A 6,166-nucleotide genomic window follows, 5' to 3' on the forward strand; every position below is an offset into this window, starting at 1 on the left:
GAATCCAAAAGAGTTTACCATAAAACTATTAGAACAGATAAATAAATTCAGTAAAGTAGCAGAATACAAAATTAATATTCAAAAATCAATTACATTTTTATATACCAATAACAAACTATTAAAAAGAGAAATTTGGAAAACAATCCTATTTACAATTGCATCAAAAACAACAAAATGCCTAGGAATAAATTTAACTAAGGAGGTAAAAAACCTGTACTCAGAAAATTATAAGTCATTGAAAAAAAAATTTAAAGAAGATACAAATAAATGGAAGCAGTTACCATCCTCATGGATAGGAAGAATTAACATCTTTAAAATATCCATACAACCCAAAGCAATCATAGATTCAGTGCAATCTCTATTGAAATACAGAGAACATACAGATGCTCACTGTCACAAATGATCAGAAAAATGCAAATTAAAACCACAATGAGATATCACTCTACATCTGTCAGAATGGCTATCATCAGTAAATCAAAAAACAAGTGTTGGTGAAGGTGTGGAGAAAAGGGAACCCTCGTGTACTGTTGGTGGGATTGTAAATTGGTGTAGCCACTATAGAAAACAGTTTGGAGGTTCCTCAAAAAATTGAAAATAGAACTACCTATGACCCAGCAATTGCACTTCTGGGTAGTTATCCACAGAAAACCAAAACACTAATTCGAAAAAATAAACGCACCCCTATGTTCACTGCAGGGCTATTTACAGTAGCCAAGATATGGAAACAACCTGAGTGTCTATCAATAGACAATTTGATAAAGAAGAGGTGGTACATATACAATGGTATATTACTCAGCCATAAAAAATGAAATCTTACTATTTGCAATGACATGGATGGACCTAGAGGGTATTATGCTAAGTGAAATAAGTCAGACAGAGAAAGACAAACACCATTTGATCTCACTTATATGTGAAACCTGAAGAACAAAATGAATAAACAGAATCAACACAGACTCATAGATACAGAGAACAAATGGTGATTGCCAGATGGGAGGGGGGTTGGAAGTTGGGTGAAAAAGGCAAAGGAATTAAGAAGTATAAATTCGTAGTTACAAAATAGTCACGGGAATGTGAAGTATAGCATAGGAAATATAGTCGATAATATTGCAATAACTGTGTATAGTGCTAGATGGATACTAGACTAATTGGGGGAATTGCTTTGTAAATTATATAAATGTCTAATCACTATGTTGTACACCTGAAACTAATATAAAATAATATTGAATGCTGTTTGTAATTGAAAACTAAAAAAATAGAAAATAAAACAATAGTCACACTGTACCGTGTTGGGGCAGTTCTCACCAGAGGCCAGCTACCCCACTAACAGCTCCCTCGTGCTTGGCAGTTTATGAGGGACTTTTATGGACATTATCTCAGGAGAGTCTGAGTCCTGGGCAAAGATGGCATCTGGGAGGCTGGAGGAGGCGGGCTGCCCAAGTTTACACAGGGCAGAGACAGCCCTTATATTTTGGTCTCTTCCCTCCTAGTTCCATATTCCATCCATTTCACTGGGAAGATTCCTGAACAAAGGAGAGAGCTGGAGGGTCTCTCAGAGTGGAGATGGTGGGAGTGGGGGGTGGCGGGGCTTTGAGGCACTCAGGCAGAGCCTCTTCCTGGTACCAGCTGGAGAAGGGGTAGCTATGGTCATGGACGTCACATCAAGGCTCCTGTCCAAATGGAAATATTTCCAAACTCAGAGATTATGGAAGATTAAGGAAAAGAAAACACCCTAAAAAGGAGTTAACCTAATTTTCTCAGATTTTAAAGCCATCCTTGGCAGTTAGAAACAGGATTTGACACCATGAATGACTAATGTTCCTTTTGGGGATATATACCTGCCCATAGGTGCCCTTGGTAGGGATTTAAATGTTCCACAGCTTTCCCAGGAGGTCTAAATCAAGTAGATTCACCCGGGCCCTTGGCGAGGTCCGAGAGCCAATGGGAGGCTTATGTTAAATGGCCCTCTCTGGGCTCTTGCTCCCAGGCTGATAGTCACACATTCCCCATAATGAGCACTCATGAAGAAGCCCAGTCAGCCAGCTAAATTAAGAGCAGAGGGAGCCCAGGGGAGAGGGAAGTGTTTGCTTTGGCGGGGGAAGGTGCCTGGGCCCTGGCCTGTGTGTTTGCCTGACAAGGAGGCCCGATAAGTGGACTGCGCAGAAAGCACCGCGTGGCGGGACCTAGGCCATCTGCCACATGTCCAGAGAGGCTGTACCTGCTGGCCTTTCAGCCCCGACCTGGCAGGAGAGGGACCCTTTGTCATCCCGTCTTCAGCTTCCTTTGCAGTCACTATAAACCCATGATTATTTTTATTCTCATAAGAATAAAAATTGAACCCTTGAACTTTTGTTTGTTTTGATGAATTACTTCCAGGCTGCTGTTTGTTTGGAGAACAAAACTACCCAGCTGCAGGGAGGGTGGAACCCAAGAGACCAACACAAGACAGTGGAGTGGCTTTTCGAGACTGCGGCCCAGTGGAGAGAGTGCAGAAAGCCTGGGTTATCTTGGCTCTGCCATTTGTTCTCTGGGCAAGTTATTCAACCTCTATGTGCATGTTTCCTTACCTGTCAAAAAGGAGATCATACTCTTGGCTCTGTATACCTTACAGGAGTGTTGAGAGCATCAGATGGAATAATATCAACGGAAAAAAAATATAAATGGTAATATGCCATACACATTTTAATAAAAGTGCCCCACCCTTCAGCCTAGCTTTCTGTACCATCTGGGCATGGTGTTAGCAGGAAGATGCCATTTTGACACAGACCTTGGGTTAATAATGCCTTGTCTCTTCTCTGAGAGGATTGGATGAAAAAGTCTCTTTTATGTGCATAAAAGCTGAGTAAACAATAACTTTAAAATATTGCTCACTTGTAGACTTCTTGACGGGAAAATGACAGTTGATTTTTATGACTTTGTCCTAGGAGAGGGGGCCTTCCTGCTCCAAAAGCCAGCTTAGCTCTTCACTTACATCCAAGGCACCATCCCCTGTACTTCCTAAGAGAATTTTCTCCTGCAGTTTTGGTCCTCTTTTCCACATCATCAATTGCCTGTGTTCTATTGGACGATTCCTTTCGGTACATAAGTATGTCTTCATAACCATTTAAAACAAAAGCAAACCCCCTCCCCTGCCGCCAGTATCCTGCTTCCCTTTAGCTCCGCCCTCATTTCTCTGCTGCTCTTCACAGCTGAACTCCCCAGAAGAGTTGTCTCTACACACTCTCTCTGCTTTCTGTCTTCTTTCCTCAACACCTGCAACCAACGGGGCTTTCATCCTCTCAGTCCCCTGCCTAAAAGGGCACTTGTCCAGGGCCTCCATGGCTCAACCTCTCAGCAGCACTGGACTCTACTGGTCCATCTCCCCTCGGAACACATTCTCCTGTAGACTTGCCTGAGGCCACACTCACTCACCCGCTGGCCCTGCTCTGGCCCTGGCTGAGTCTTCTCAGCATCTTTGGATGGATCATCCAGCCTGCTCTAAATGTCACAGTACCCCAGGGATCTGTTGTCAGCAACTGGAATAACTCTATTTTCTCTCTTCAAAGGAGATTTTATCAGGGCCATGCGTTTACACACCATTCAGACCTCATCCTGAGCCTACTCACCATCTCCTCTAGGATCTCACATGGCACCTGAAACTGAATGGGCCAACCAGAACTCTTATGTCCTCCAGCTCCTTCCCTTTCATGTTCACTTCTCCTTGCCTTTCTCATTTCTGGAAATGGCACCACCATCCTGTTAACTGCTCCGATCAGAAGCCCAGGAGCCCTCTTGGCTCTCCTCTCTCCTTCACAGCTCATGTCCAATCAGCTGGTTAGTCCAGGCTGCCCTCACTCCTTGCCTGGACCCACCCAGGAGCCTGATAACTGTGCTCCTCCTGGTCCTCTACAACAGTGGTTCCCAACCTTTTTGGCAACAGGGACCTGTGCGTCTATGACAATCAAATGCCTGATGATCTGATGTGGAACTGAGGTGGCGATGCTAGCTCTGGGGAGCAGTTGTAAACACAGATGAAGCTTCGCTTGCTCACTCGCCAGCTGCTCAACTCCTGCTGTGTGGCCCAGTTCCTAACAGGCTATGGATGCGTACTGGTCCACAGCCTGGGGTTTGGGGACCCCTGTTCTATAACCTACACTACATACAACAGCCAGAGTGAGCTTTCCAAAGCACCAATCAGATCACAACCTGCCATGGTTTAGATTCTTCACGGAGTTCCCACTATACCTGGAATAGAAGCCAAGCCCCTTACACAAGACCCGTGTGACCCCGCCCCTGCTCCTTTATTCAGCCTTCCAGCCACTCTGGCCTCCTCCCCACCCTGTGACCAAGCAAAGCTCCTTCCCTTCAGGGCTGTTCACTTTCTGCTTTTTGTGCTTGGAACACTCACTCACAGAATACCGCAGGGCTGCCATTCTCATTGTTCAGCTATCAGTTTAAAGTTCCCCTCTTCGGGAAGGCCCTCCCTCCCCTTTCCCAGTTAAACACAGTCTTCCTTGTTGCTCTCTACAACATTACATATTTTGTTATTTCATAGCACTCATCCGCATTTCAAATGATCTTACAGATTTGTTGGTTTGTTTTCATTGTCTATCTCCTTTCTCCTCCCGGGATGTCAATGGCTAGGCTCTGTCTTGTTCACTCTTACAGCCTTAGCACTGGTACAGTGCCTGGCATATAGAAGGAGCCCAGTAAATACAGAGTCCATTAACTGTATAGAATTGTTCAGTGTCCAACACGCATCATTAGAGTATTTTGGGCATGGATGGGGTCTTGGAGGTCTCTGAATCTGAATTTAATATTTCCTTTTTCTTTTCCTTTTTTAGACAAAGAAACTGAGGATAAGAGAAGGCAAATTATGTGGTCAAGGTGTCACAGCAGGCTGGAGGCAGAGCCAGCCTAACTCCGGTCTCAGAAAAGACTTGACAATTGTGCTAATGTTGCTGATCCTAGTGGTGAAGAGAGGACTATAATTAGGGTGCCTTCCCAGTGAGGGAGCCTGTTTTCTTCTGCTTACTATGACATGGTGAAGGCCTCCTTTACTTGTGGGGCTCCATCCATGGGCAAACCTCCTACTGTATAAACTGCAGAGTTGGTAGTGCAGCTGGGTGTAGGTAGGTCTCTCAGGGCAGGTGTCAGTCGTTATAGGGTTTAATTGGCCTTTATATTGATTGAGGTGCCCCACTGACATGGGAAAGCAATGCTAAGCTGCCTAGCAGCCTTTGAATCACTGGGATGAGGCTAAGACTAAAAAGCAGGCTTGGATGAGGGGCCCTGGGGCTCGTCCCTGTGGGCAAAAGAGAAGACCTGTCTATAGCGAGCGAGGTCAGCAATGAAGGCCCGGAAGGGCCTTCTCTTTCTCTTCCTGTTATCTGACACGCCACATATATTGCTTTCGTAACTTACGTTGCCCTTAAGCCTGAGTCTTCAAGTGGTGTTTATATCTACAACTCAGTATTAAAAACTACACTCCAACAGCAGAGTGATATTTCTAGCCAGGTAGTCAGTAAGTTAACAAACCATCACTCAGCCACCTCCTGTTTAGAGAGGGCTGAACAAAGGAGAGCTGGTTTTGGGGACAGAGAACAAAGGGGGCTGAAGATCCAGAAGAGGAAGAGAAGCTTTGCCAAGCAGGATAGGAGCATCTGGGCTGGCCACCCTATTGGGCCTGGGTTTCTGACGCTGCCTCTTGAGGCTTTCTCCAGGAAGGAGCAGAGGTCAGACACATGTGCGGTGACTGAAAGGCCAGTCCTGTGGCTTCGGGAACATGCAGTAAGCTTCCTACTTCCTTCTTGCTTCACTGCAAGCCTTCCCCCTCACCTCCCCCAAGTGTTGGTGAGCAGAGTGGGGTGACCTGGGGGAAGGTGCACTTACATTTCTTCTGAAGAATGTTCTGTCTGGCCTTGATGAATGCCAGGATGTCAGAGTCTGTCTGGCTGTCCCCGGTGAGAGGGATGGATGACGTTGGTCTCTTAGGGATGCTGGAGACAACCACAAGTCACACTTTACTACACCTTACGTTTGGACTCAGTGCTTACCTTTCCAACGTGCTTTTCCATTTCCAGTGGCCTGACCTCACCCAGGAAGCTGTGCGAATGAATTTGCCTCCTCCTCCCTTCCTTTACCTTCTCTGTGCACCAGCCACAACAATTCTTTACAGGCAAATTTGTCA

General features: G+C 45.5%; 1 protein-coding gene across 11 annotated transcripts in view; it reads right to left on the reverse strand.

The window, feature by feature from the left end:
- The window catches only part of KIF6 (kinesin family member 6), a 412,344-nt gene that overhangs the window by 9,636 nt on the left and 396,542 nt on the right, over nt 1-6,166 (reverse strand). The gene's annotated exons all lie outside the window — the stretch shown is intronic.

Source organism: Pteropus vampyrus, unplaced genomic scaffold (assembly GCF_000151845.1).
Source record: "Pteropus vampyrus isolate Shadow unplaced genomic scaffold, Pvam_2.0 Scaffold18, whole genome shotgun sequence".
Classification (NCBI taxonomy): domain Eukaryota; kingdom Metazoa; phylum Chordata; class Mammalia; order Chiroptera; family Pteropodidae; genus Pteropus; species Pteropus vampyrus.